Source organism: Pinus tabuliformis, chromosome 2_1, assembly GCF_031772625.1.
Source record: "Pinus tabuliformis cultivar Carrire ecotype Pingquan chromosome 2_1, CPIR1, whole genome shotgun sequence".
NCBI lineage: Eukaryota > Viridiplantae > Streptophyta > Pinopsida > Pinales > Pinaceae > Pinus > Pinus tabuliformis.
This window is the reverse complement of record NC_142299.1, coordinates 861,657,796-861,671,728: the sequence shown is the minus strand read 5'-3', so window position 1 is coordinate 861,671,728 and position 13,933 is coordinate 861,657,796. Positions and strand designations below refer to the sequence as shown.

Below are 13,933 nucleotides of genomic sequence, written 5' to 3'. Positions count from 1 at the left end.
TATTTGTGTGTTCGTTGGGTTGGATTAGATAGGTAGCATTGGTTTTTTGTTTTATGAATTTTGTTTTGTCTTGATTTAAATAAATAAATAAATAAAGTTAGATTTTGGTTCTTCTTTTTTTTATTTATTTGATTTTATTTTCATTTTGACTTCGATTTCCTTTTCATTTTGTTTGTTTAGTGTTTCATTTTAATATTCTTCTTTTATTTGACTTCGACTTTGCTTAAAATATAGAAATTTAAAAAAAAATCTAAAAACCCTAAAAAACTAAAAAATAAAAGAAAGGGCTTCGTTTTTATTGTGACTCTGAGACCATCTAAAAACTTAAATCAAAGGTGATTTTTCACATTAGAAGATTTTAAAATTTTTTAACGTGGCCTCTGGCCCATTAAAAAAGTTTAAAAGTTATTAAATCTTTATTTATTTATTTTGGTCACATTAAAAGATCTTTATTAATCATTTACCACATTAAGTCTTGCTTCATAAACTTAACACATCGAAAAATTTTCCTAAGGACTAATTAAATCGTCAAATTTTAAAATTCCTTCATGGTGTCTTTTTGTGCTAAGGGTAAAATCTGAAAGAGAACTTTTGTGGTATGTAACATATTTCATTTCTCTATAGTTAAACATAAGTTTTTTGTATCTAGAGATTAACTATAGGAAAGTGGCAAATTTTCCTAGATTTGGGTCACTAAGCATAAATCATTTTAATTCTAGGATTAGAATTGATTAGCATTTAAATTTTATGGTGTTTTAAAGTATTTGGATCTTTAGAAATTTAACTGTTGGGATATCGTGCATCTTTGAAATTGATCATCATTGCTTGAATTATTTGATGTGTGTTACATGTTAGATATATCGCGAATATTTTCAAGTAATTGTTAGAGTGCGTTGTCGTGGAATTATAATAGATTGCATGTCTTTGTTTCCTAAGCTGAGTATTTTCGAACATCTGTTTACATTGATATTAAATTGCAAAAAAAATTTGTTCTCTTTGAGCTATAATTGTATCAAGAAGATTTGAAATAAGCTTGTGGTTTACTTGTAATATTTTCAAAAGTTTATTTTTAAGTCTTCATCCATAAAGAAAAATTTTCATTTGAGTAACCGAGAGCTTTTGCGACACAAGTGTTTTTGATCCTCAAATCTAACTTCATCCCATCATTTAGTGCATTCGCATATAAGTTAGCTTTGCATAGATAAAATTTACTTCCAAACATAAGCTTGGTTGATAAACGAATAGGTATCCATCCATCTTTGCTTGAGAATCCTGTTCTTAATAGTACTTAAAACAGGGACCTTGCAGTGGTCAAAGCCACATCTCTCTACAGCGCCAAAGGCACCAGGTATATTAGATTTTCAGGAGAGGTATCGTTAATCACACCTTAGTGTGCTTCGCCTTATCTTCTCTCTGCTAGTTACTACAAAATCAGGCTCAACACAGAAAGGATCGAACGATTCACACTTAAATAGGCATTTAACTAAAATTAACCAAGATTCTTGTATCTCGCATTAGTTTTAGGATTTGCATTTCATATAAGATAGTCATTCATCTAAGCAGCGATCACTGATTGATTACTTGGTCTTAATTTCCCTAGCAAGATCGTTGACTCCATAAGGCACTGATATCAATCGTTAAAAATCTAATCAAATCCTATAAGTCTTGCTAAATCTTCATCAAGTACTTGATCGCTTCACCGTGTCTCTTGAATTGGTTGGTTCCCAACTAGTTTTTCTTCATTCCTTTTTTCCATAAGGTCTAACCCCCCTTAACCTGCTGTAGGGAGACAACTTAAACGGAGAGATTGGGGATCAAGGTGACAACCCCCGATCTGAACTATTGTCGTGGTGCCTAGACATTTTGTGCGACAACATTTTTTGGCACCATTGCTGGGGATAGAGTTTTTCTATCCTTGGTTTTTTCGACATTCATCTCATTGCTTTCTTCTCATCCTTTCGTCTCTTGCCATGATAAGTTCCTTGTCCTTGGCTCCTTGCTTTCGGGTTATTTCGAGGTAGACTTTTGTCCGAGTGGCGACTCCACTTCCTCTATCTTCTACAAGAGTGTATACTAGAAGACATCCAAGCAGTTTGGTTAATCCTGCTCCTGATCCTCAAAGGGCTCTCAAAGTACGATTACACAAACTCTCTTCTTGTACCCTTCTTGTTAATCTCGGACAAGAAGCTCTCTCTGATATTCCTTTTCTTTTTACTAACCCAGTCGAGCACAACATCATGGACATATTCGTCGCTTGTAACTTTGCTAACATTGAAGATTATCCGAATGATATTCCAAAACATGGGATGGATAAATTGCCTGCCTTTCAGGGCAATAATGCAGTTAGTGTTAACACTCATCTAAAAGATTTTAGTTCTTGGTTGGGTAAGTATGCGAGGGCTGCTGATTTTAATCATGAAGATGTAAAAATGACCCTTTTTGTTCTTACCTTGGAGGGGGATGCTTTAGATTGGTTTACGGAAAAGCCTCGTAATTCATTTGATTCTTTGCAATCAATTATTAATGCCTTTAAGGAAAAGTATGGAGATAAGAGAGAAGAAAGGCATCTTGTAAAAGCTATCGGTATCATTAAAAAGAGAGAAAATGAGACCGCAGAAGAATTTAACAAGAGGTTCAATGATATTATTAAGGAATTACCTCAAGATTATAAACCTCTTGATAAATCTCTTCGGGACTTCTATATTGATGCCTTTAGCCCTAATCCCTCTTATGGGTTAAGACATGCTAAACTTCCTGATTATAGTAATTGTCAAGCTTTAGCGGTAGAGATTGAAAAAGATAAGGCGGCATCTAGGAAATCTGAAATCCCAAGTTTTGATAGGGCTTCAATGAAATTGAAAGAACCTAAAGGGAAAGAGGTTAAAGAATCTGATGACGACCCTATTCAAAAATTACTGCAAAAAATTGAAAGCATAGAGCTTAACCAAGCGAAATTAATCTCTAACCATGCTAAAGAGATAACTACTTTGCAAAATAGGTTGGTTCAAATGGAAAGAGCTCAAATGCAGAATTTCCAGCTTAGAAATAATAATAATAATAATAATCGAAATAATAATTGGCAGAAGAAGGGTCAAACTAGTGAGCAGAGACCACCTAATCTGCTTGAATCTACTAATTTGGTCGATGATGCTCCGCCTTATTGTCGGCCTTGTGATGCCCTTCATAAAGAGGCTACTTGCCCCACGGTTAGAAGGATTTTGGATAATGGAATGTTTGGGGCAAGTAATCAAATAAATGTAGTGGGTAAAGGGTTTTCTTTGTCTATGGAAGATTGGATGGAAGTTAAGGAAAATAGTCGAGATGTTATGCCTACCACATTAGCTTTTAGTATAAATAATTTTGAGCATGAAAATAATAAGATGGTTGAATTATTTGGTGAAAAGCCTTCTCCAGAGTGAGTCATGGAAAATGCTAAAGATAAGGGTTTAACTTATCAAAGAGGGGATAAAGACCAAAGTGGGAATCAAATTCCCCCTCGAAATTTTAACTCGGGTTCAAACTCTGGATTAGATATCGATTTGGGAAGTTGGTTTAATAATGCAAAAATCTAGGTTCCTGTCGCTGAGATCGCAAAGATTCATTCCCAAAGGGCTAAGTTACTAAAAGCTATTGAAGCTCCTCAAGTGAATGTTTCGAAACAAAAGGCACCTGAAGCTAATTATCAAGATGCTCCTATATATTTGCAAAGTTTGGATTCAGATAAAAAGGATCATCAACCATTCTTTATTACTTTGATGGTTAATGGGTATAAATTGAATAATTGTATGCTGGATTCTGGTGCATCAGCTTGTGTCAAGACCAAGAGGGTCATGGAACAGCTTAATTTAAGAGTTTCTAGGCCTTACTACAATATATGTGCCATGGATTCTAAGAAGACTGAAGTTCATGGGTTGATCAAGGATTTAAAAGTTCATTTATCGGTTTACCCTGACATTATGATTGTTATGGACAATGTTGTTGTTGATGTGCCTGATGCTTGGGGTATGCTTTTATCTAGAAAATGCGCTTCTGATCTAGGAAGGAATATTCAAATGAATTGGTCATATGCTACGATTCTTTCTCCTAGAGGTGATGGGTTTGTAAGACTTAATAGAAAGCCTGAGAGAAGATTCCATGTTGAAGATCCTAAGAGACCTCATAATGAGATAATTAAAGAACGATCTGACATTGGGAATTATGCTATTCTGTCTAATTCCATAGTTCTTCCCGATGATAAGGTTGATAAAAAGATTGGGGATCTCAAGGATAAAGTTTGGTACATGAGTTTTGATGGTGCTTCGTCTAGGCATGGTAAAGGTGCAGGAATGGTATTAAAATCTCCCCTTGGTCATATTTTCAAGTTTGCATATCAATTGGAATTTGAAGCAACCAACAACATCACTGAATATGAAGCTTTGTTGTTGGGTCTTGAGTTGGCAAAGGCTTTAAGGGTTAAGTTGCTTAGCATCAAGGGGGATTCTGACTTAATTATCATGCAAATTAAAAATAAATTTACATGTAAAAATCAAAGGTTAAGGAATTATCGAAATATTGTATGGGATACTACGGAATACTTTGATGCCCTTGACCTTGAAGCTATCCCAAGAGAGCAGAATAGTTTGGCAGATGAACTGGCTATAACTGCTTCTACTTTACAGTTATCTGATGTGTTGATCAAGGATAAGATAAAAATGGAAGTTATATTTAGGCCTTCTGTTCCAGATAACTAAGAGCATTGGCAAGTTTTTAATGATGAGAAACAAGTGATTCGTTTTCTTGATAATGTGGATGAGTTTGAAAATTTTCAGATAGATTCTAAGGAGGATGGATCTAATGATCATGAAGATATTATAAATCCTCCTCCAAGGAATGCGGATTCTTTAGAAAAACACTTTGATAGGCATGATGCCACAAAGATGAAAGAGGAAAGTAAAATGGATCCAAGCAAATTCATCGAGGTAAACAATGGTACCTCTAGTGATCCAAAGATTATCAAAATTGGGAAGGGTACTAATGATGAAGAAAGGAAAAAGTTAACCAATTTACTTCGGGAATATCAAGATGTTTTAGCATTTTCTTATGATGAATTAAAAGGTTATAGGAAAGATGTCATGGAGCACACTATTCCTTTGAAAGACGAAAATGCTAAACCCTTCCGTCAAAAGCTTAGGCAGATAAATGTTGAAGTTTCTAAGTTTACTTAGTTAGAAATCCTCCATGCAATTTATCTAATTTATTCCTATCTACTTGTTATTTTTCTTAACAAGTTATTTACAATGTAAAAACTGAAAATAAACTCTAGTGCATGCTCAACATATTACAGGGACTAATGTCCCCGAAAAAACCCAATGTGGGAAAAGCGGTGTAGCTATTTGAGGGTTTTCTTATTAAGAAATATCATATTACAATCTGGGTGCCGAAATTGGCCCACCCAACAAAGAATTTCCTTACCAATAATACCTTTCAGTTTCTGACAAATCTTCTCGTTGAAACCTCGGATAATCCATCCGGCAGCTACTCAGCACAAATCTGCCCTAGAAACCCCAGTGTCAACCTCTCTCTAGATTGCATTAGCCCCTCTCTGCCTCACATTGGCCCCGCGCCCCCCCCGGATGGGTCCGTGTCAACCCTTGGATGCCTTGCGTCAGCCCTTGGATGCCCTACATCAACCCTCTAGCCCTCTACGTCAACAACGCTGGACTCTCTGAGGCTCTACGTAGCTCCCGGCTACCTCTGCATGGCCCTACGTGAGCCCTAGTTGGCTCCGCGTCACTCTCCTTGGCTACTACGCTGCTCTCCCGACGGGCCGACACTATCTCTACCTCTCTATCTCTCTGTACTCAAATGCCCCTCAGCTGCATCTCCCGATCACTAATTCTATCTCTCTTAGAAAACCCCGCTCTAGAAAATAGAATCACTGATCACTCTGGTGTGTTCTCCAAGTGACCCTCAAGCCTCCTCTTATACTTTTCTCGTTGACATATCAACGGCTAAGATTAAGTCCCTAGTCAATAGCTAAGATTAGATCAGGCTTGATCCATGTATTTTGGACCATTCTAACACATTTTCATATTAATCCACATTAATATTTTATTTTCCCTAAGTTTAGACTTAGGGACTCCATTAAAAATATTAATTTTTTTAATATCTCATGATCTGTTTAGAATCTTCCCAAACCCTTTCTGGGTATTGGAGTTCTCATGTGCCCCAACCTCTCCACCAAATTTCATGGCTAGAGCACATCCGGTGCTACCCCAAATCAACTCCCTCTTAGTGAGGACTGTGCTCTAGCAATACTCCTCACTGAGTATTACTCTGATCATCCGACATCAGTACCTATCCTGATGCTAGGCCTTCCTGCCCAACATCCTCTGCACTGCTGCATCCTGTACTATTGCCCATGGTTCTGCCACTGCCATTGTTGCATCTGTACGACAGCTCCCTCTACATCCATGTTGTTGCTGGTCCTTTCTCCCAGCACTGCATCTGCATTGCACCTCCTCTCATCATGTTGCATAGTGTTGCCCACTGCTGCACTGCAACTCAGTTACTGAGAAGTAAGTAACTGATCTCCCAAAATGACCTCCATGTTGGGCTAGAGACACCCACTGATGTTGAAGCTCCCTCTGCCGCTAACAACTAATCCCTCTCTGACCTCTGCACTGCTGCAACAACTTCCTGCATCTCGCACAGTTGCACACCCCTCTCTGCCATCTTGCACTGGTGCAACACTCATGTGCCTCTCGCACTGCTGCAGCTTGCTAGCCTCGCGCTGTCTCAGGACTCCTGCACTATAGCTCTCTGTGCTTCTCAATCCGCATCTGTCTCTACCAACATCAGCCAGTCCTGCTACTCCTCTTCGGGCCTCCAGTGGCAAGGTCTAATCCAGGATGCAGGGTACCTCGAGGATCCTAACCCTGATCGCCTGTAGTCCGCCTGACTACAGCTCGATGTCTCCCCACTTCTGCTCAAGTGACGTGTGTCTGCTCATGGCACAGTTATCGTCTGTCAAAACTTCCTACTCTGCCCATGCTGGCATTGCCTTAATCTTTGAAGACTCTCCCTTACTCTTCTTCCTCGGACACTGGGTCGCATAATGACACAGCTCCCCACAGTGGAAGCACTTGATCTTGGAGAGCTTTTTCTTCTTCCTCTTTCCCTGCTTCCACTCAGATGCTAGGGCCACATGTTCCCCCTCCTGCTTAACTTTGATCCCCTTGCTATTGCTACCCGTCTTTGACTGTCGTTTGATCTCTTCCTGGCGAAGAGTTGCCCACATCTCGTCCCAAGGTGGGAGAGTCCCTCTGCCCAGTATACTCTGGACAAATAACTCCCAGTCTTCTGAGACAGCATTCAGGGTTGTCCTCACCATCAGCTCCTGATCTGGTGTTGCCTCTATAGCAGTCAACTGATCTCAAATCTCATTCCGTCCTTCGAGGAAGGTGTCAATCGGTTCTCCCTTCTTCATTTAATATGACCTCTACAGATTCTCGAGCAGCATTCTTCTCTACACAAAAGTATGCTGGTACATCTTCTTGAGAGCCTCCCACATCCCAAATGTTGTTTCCTTTTCGGCTATGTGTGGTACTACATGATCCTTGACCCCGTCAAAGATAATGCTCTTGGCCCTCGCCATCGCCTCCTCGTACTTGTCATTATCATTGGGGTCGACTGGGATAGCTATTACCTTCAAGGCGAAGTTCTTGACACGATACTTGTCAAGTATGGATAAGATTTTGGCCTTCCAGACTACGAAGTTCGACGCTTCGTCCAGTCTATCCTGGTCTCTTACTCTATGTAGTACCATGATGCTTCTCTACTTCCCTCCTGGAAGTTCTCTATTCGACTCCTCTCAGTCTCTACTTCTCGTTTGGAAATTCTCTTCTGGACTCCCTCTGAGTCCTTATTTCCCTCTTGGAAATCCTTTTGCCGCTGTCGAGATGCTCCCTACTCTGATCGTCTTGTGCAACTGCACCACTAATCCGGGTTCCTCGGCTAGAAACCCTCAATAGCAACTCCTTTGGCCTTGCTCTGTCAGGTATTGTTCTGACTATAGTACCTCACCAGTTCCACTGTGCAATATTCCCACAACCTTTTAAACCACAACAACCTGAAGGTGAGAGCTCCTAGGCTCTGCGCAATCCCAGCACCAGTAATTCGGCCTCCTCATCCAACTGCGTCAGGCTTCCCAGCTACTGCGTGGCTTTGCGTGAGGCTCCCTTTGCCTCCTTAGCTTCTACATTGCCACTTCTTAGCTCACCCTTGATGACGCAGGCACTGCATCACCCTTCCCTTGTTGCTGCTCTGCTAGAAACAGCTTCTGTCACCTCGAGACAACTGTTCTCTACAGCGATTGCTCCGCTTGGCCGATGTCCTTTAATCCTCCTGTGATCTGCAATCACGCTCTGATACCATGTTGAACTTTCTAATTTTACTTTGTTAGAAACCCTCCATGCACTTTATCTGATTTATTCCTACCTACTTGTTATTTTTCTTAACAAATTATTTAGAATGTAAATACTGAAAATAAACACTAGTGCATGCTCAACATATTACAGATCAGCAACTAAAAGAAACAGAAACAAACACACCATATGACACCATTATTTTTGGACTAATGTCCCCGGAAAAACCCAAATGTGGAAAAACCGATGTAGCTATCTGAGGGTTTTCTTATTAAGCAATATCAGAGTACAATCTGGGTGTCGAAACTGGACTACCCAACAGAGAATTTCTTTGGCAGTAATAACTCTCAGTTTCTGACAAATCTTCTGGTTGAAACCCCGGATAATCCTTCCGACAACTACTCAACACAAATCTGCCCCAGAAACCCCAGCGTCAGCCTCTCTCTAGACTACGTTAGCCCCTCTCTGCCTCATGCTGGCCTTGCATTAGCCCAGGGATGCCCTGCGTCAGCCGTGGGATGCCCTGCGTCAGCCCTCTGGCCCTCTGCGTCAGCAACGCTGCCCTCTCTGAGGCTCTGCGCAGCTCCCAGCTACCCCTGTGTGGCCCTGCATCAGCCCTGGCTGGCTCTACGTCACTCTCCTTGGCTACTATGTTGCTCTCTCGGCCCTATCTCTGCCTCTCTGTCTCTCTGTACTCAAATTCCCCTCAGTTGCATCTCCCAATCACTAACTCTATCTCTCTTAGCAAACCCTGCTCTAGAGAATAGAATGACTGATCACTCTGGTGTGTTCTTCAAGTGACCCTCAAGCCGCCTCTTATACTTTTCTCATTGACATATCTGAGATTAAGTCCCTAATCAACGGCTAAGATTAGGTCTAGCTTGATCCATATCTTTTGGACCATTCTAACACAGTTTCATATTAATCCACATTAATATTTTATTTTCCCTAAGTTTAGACTTAGGGACTCCATTAAAAATATTAATTATTTTAATATCTCCTGATCTGTTTAGAATCTGCCCAAACCCTTTCTGGGTATTGGAGATTTCATGTGCCCCGACCTCTCCACCAAATTTCGTGGCTAGAGCACATCTGATGCTACCCCAAATCAACACTCCCTCTTAGCGAGGACTGTGCTCTAACAATACTCCTCAATGAGTATTACTTTGATCATCCGGCATCGTTATTAGTTCTGATGCTAGGCATTCCTACCCAACATCCTTTGCATTGCTGCATCATGTACTGCTGCCCATGGTTTTGCCACTGCCACTGCTGCATCTGTATGACAGCTCCCTCTGCTTCCGTGTTGTCGCTGGTCCTTTCTCTCAACACTACATCTGCACTGCACCTCCTCTCATCATGCTGCAGCGTGTTGCCCACTGCTTCACTGCAACTCAGTCAATGAGAAGTAAGTAACTGATCTCCCAAACTGACCTCCCTGTTGGGCTAGAGACACCCACTGATGCTGAAGCTCCCTCTGTCGCTAACAAGTGCTCCCTCTCTGACCTCAGCCCTGCTACAACTCCCTGCATCTCGCACCATTGCACACGTCTTTGTGCCATCCTGCACTGGTGCAACACTCTTGTGCCTCTCGCACTACTACAGCCTGCTAGCCTCGCGTTGTCTTAGGACTCCTACACTATAGCTCTCTATGTCGCTCCATTTGCATCTGTCTCTACCCACATCAGCCAGTCCTGCTACTCCTCTTCGGGGCTCCTGTAGCAAGGTCTAATCCAAGAGGATGGGTACCTCAAGGATGCTACCCCTCATCCCCTGTAGTCTTCCTGACTACAGTTCAATGTCTCCCCAGTTCCGCTCAAGTGGCGCGTGTGCACTCATGCCACAATCACCCTCTGTCAAAACTTCCTTCTTCGCCCGTGCTGGCGCTGCCTTAGTCTCAAAAGACTCTCCGTTACTTTTCTTCCTCAGACACTAGGTCGCATAATGATCCAGCTCCCCACAGTGGAAGCACTTGATCTTGGAGAGATCTTTCTTCTTCCACTTTTCCTGCTTTACCTTAGATGTTAGGGCCACATCTTCCTCCTCCTGCTTGACTTTGATCCCCTGTTGCTACTACCCATCTTCGACTGCCATCTGATATATTCCTGGCGAAGAGCTGCCCACATCTCGTCCCAAGGTGGGAGAGTCCCTCTGCCCAGTATACTCTGGACAAATACCTCCCAGTCTTCTGAGATAGCATTCAGGGTTGTCCTAACCATCAGCTCCTGATCCAATGTCGCCTCTATAGCAATCAACTGATCTCGAATCTCATTCAGTCCTCCCAGGAAAGTGTCAATCGGTTCTCCCTTCTTCATATGCTACGACCTCAACTGATTCTCAAGTAGCATTCTTCTCTGCATAGAAGTATGCTGGTACAGCTTCTTGAGGGTCTCCCAAATCTCAAATGTCATTTCCTTCTCGACTATGTGTGGTACTACATGATCCTTGACCTGTCAAGGATAATGCTCTTGGCCCTCGCCATCGCCTCCTCGTACTTGACATTATCATTGGGGTCGACTGGGATAGCTAATACCTTCAAGGCGAAGTTCTTGACACGATTCCTGTCAAGTGCGGATAAGATTCTGGTCTTCCAGACTATGAAGTTCGACGCTCCGTCCAGTCTATCCTGGTCTCTTACTCCGTGTAGTGCCATGATGCTCCTCTACTTCCCTCCTGGAAGTTCTCTGTTCGACTCCTCTGAGTCTCTACATCCCGTCTAGAAGTTCTCTTCTGGACTCCATTTTAGTCTTGATTTCCCTCCTAGAAATCCTTCTGCCGCTGTCGAGATGCTCCCTGCTCTGATCATCTTGTGCAACCGCAAAATTGATCTGTGTTCCCTAGCTAGAAACCCTCGGTAGCAACTCCTCTGCCCTTGCTCTGTCAAGTACTATTCTGACTACAATACCTCACCAGTTCCACTCTACAATATTCCCACAGCCTTATAAATCCCATCAACCTGAAGGTGAGAGCTCCTAGGCTCTGCGCAATCCCAGCTACTACGTCGCTCTGCGTGAGGCCCCCTTCGCCTCCTTAGCTTCTGCGTTGCCTCTTCTTGGCTCACCCTTGATGATGCAGGCACTGCGTCGCCCTTCCCTTGTTGCTGCTCTGCTAGAAACAACTTCTGTCACCTTGGGACAACTATTTTTTGCTGCTTTTGCTCTGCTCGGCTGATGTCCTTTAGTCCTCCTGTGATCTGCAATCACGCTCTAATACCATGTTGAAGTTTCTAAGTTTACTTAGTTCGAAACCCTCAATGTACTTTATCTGATTTATTCCTACCTACTTGTTATTTTTCTTAACAAGTTATTTACAATGTAAATTTTGAAAATAAACACTAGTGCGTGCTCAACATATTACAGATCAACATCGAAAAGAAACAGAAACAAACACACCATATGACACCATTATTTTTGGATTGATGTCCCCAAAAAAACCCAATGTGGGAAAACCGGTGCAGCTATCTGAGTGTTTTCTTATTAAGCAATATCATAGTACAATCTGGGTGTCGAAACTGGCCTACCCAACAGAGAATTTCCTTGGTAGTAATAACTCTCATTTTCTGACAAATCTTCTGGCTGAAACCCCAGGTAATCCTTCTGGCAGCTACTCAACACAAATCTGCTGCAAAACCCCAACATCAGCCTCTCTCTAGACTGCATCAACCCCTCTGCCTCACGCTGACCTTGCATCACCCCAGATGGGTCCGCGTCAGCGATAAGATGCCCTGAGTCAACCCTTTGGCCCTCTGCGTCAACAATGCTAGACTCCCTGAGGCTTTGCGTAGCTCCTGGCTGCCTCTGCGTGGCCCTACGTGAGCCCTCGCTGGCTCTACATCACTCTCCTTAGCTACTGTGCTGCTCTCCGAGCACTATCTCTGCCTCTCTGTCTCTCTGTACTCAAATGCCCCTTAGCTGCATCTCCCGATCACTAATTCTATCTCTCTTAGAAAACCCTGTTCTAGATAATAGAATGACTGATCACTCTGGTGTGTTCTCCAAGTGACCCTCAAGCCTCTTGTTATACTTTTCTCATCGACATATCAACGGCTAAGATTAGATCTCGCTTGATCCACGTCTTTTGGACCATTCTAACATAGTTTCATATTAATCCACATTAATATTTTATTTTCCTTAAGTTTAGACTTAGGGACTCCATTAAAAATATTAATTATTTTAATATCTCCTCATCTATTTAGAATCTGCCCAAAACCTTTCTGGGTATTGTAGATCTTAAGTGCCCCAACCTCTCCACCAAATTTCATGGCTAGAGCACATACGATGCTACACCAAATCAACACTCCCTCTTAGCGAGGACTATGCTCTAGCAATACTCCTCACTGAATATTACTCTGATCATCCGGCATCGGTACCTGTGCTGATGCTAGGCCTTCCTATCCAACATCCTCTACACTGTTGCATCTTGTACTGCTGCCCATAGTTCTGCCACTGCCACTATTGCATCTGTACAACAGCTCCCTCTCCATTCGTGCTAATGTTGGTCCTTTCTCCCAGCACCGCATCCGCAATACACCTCCTCTCATCATGTTGCATCGTGCTGCCCACTGCTGCAGCCTGCACTGCAACTCAGTTACTGAGAAGTAACTGATCTCCCAAACTGACTTCCCTGTTGGGCTAGAGACACCCACTAATGTTGAAGCTCCCTCTGTAGCTAACAAGTGCTCCCTCTCTGACCTCTGCATTGCTGCAACAACTCCCTACATCTTGCACCGTTGCACACCTCTTTGTGCTATCCTGCACTCGTGCAACACTCATGTGCCTCTCGCACTGCTGCAGCCTGCTAGCCTCGCGTTGTCTCAAACTCCTGCATTGTAGCTCTCTCTACCCACATCAGCCAGTCCTACTACTCCTCTTCGGGGTTCCAATAGCAAGGTCTAATCCAAGAGGCTGGGTACCTCAAGGATCCTACCCCTCATCGCCTGTAGTCTGACTGACTACAACTCGATGTCTCCCCACTTCCGCTCAAGTGGCGCGTGTGCACTCATGGCACAATCATCGTTTGACAAAACTTCCTTCTCTGCCCGTGCTGGCGCTGCCTTAGTCTCGGAAGACTCTCCCTTACTCTTCTTCCTCAGACACTGGGTCGCATAATGACCTAGCTCCCCACAGTGGAAGCACTTGATCTTGGAGAGATTTTTCTTCTTCCGCTTTTCCTGCTTTCCCTCAGATGCTAGGGCCACATATTCCTCCTGCTTGACTTTGATCCCCTTGCTGCTGCTACCCGTCTTCCACTACCATCTGATCTCTTCCAGGCGAAGAGCTGCACACATCTCGTCCCAAGGTGGGAGAGTCCCTCTGCCCAGTATACTCTGGACAAATACCTCCCAGTCTTCTGAGACAGCATTAAGGGTTGTCCTCACCATCAGCTCCTAATCCGGTGTCGCCTCTATAGCAGTCAACTGATCTCTGATCTCATTTAGTCCTCTGAGGAAGGTGTCAATTGGTTCTCCCTTCTTCATCTGATACGACCTCAACTAATTCTCAAGTAGCATTCTTCTCTGCACAGAAGTA

The 13,933-nt window shown here is 42.7% G+C and overlaps 1 protein-coding gene across 4 annotated transcripts in view; it reads right to left on the bottom strand.

Moving 5' to 3' along the window:
• The window catches only part of LOC149203398 (phosphoenolpyruvate phosphatase-like), a 345,157-nt gene that overhangs the window by 31,327 nt on the left and 299,897 nt on the right, over window positions 1-13,933 (bottom strand). The gene's annotated exons all lie outside the window — the stretch shown is intronic.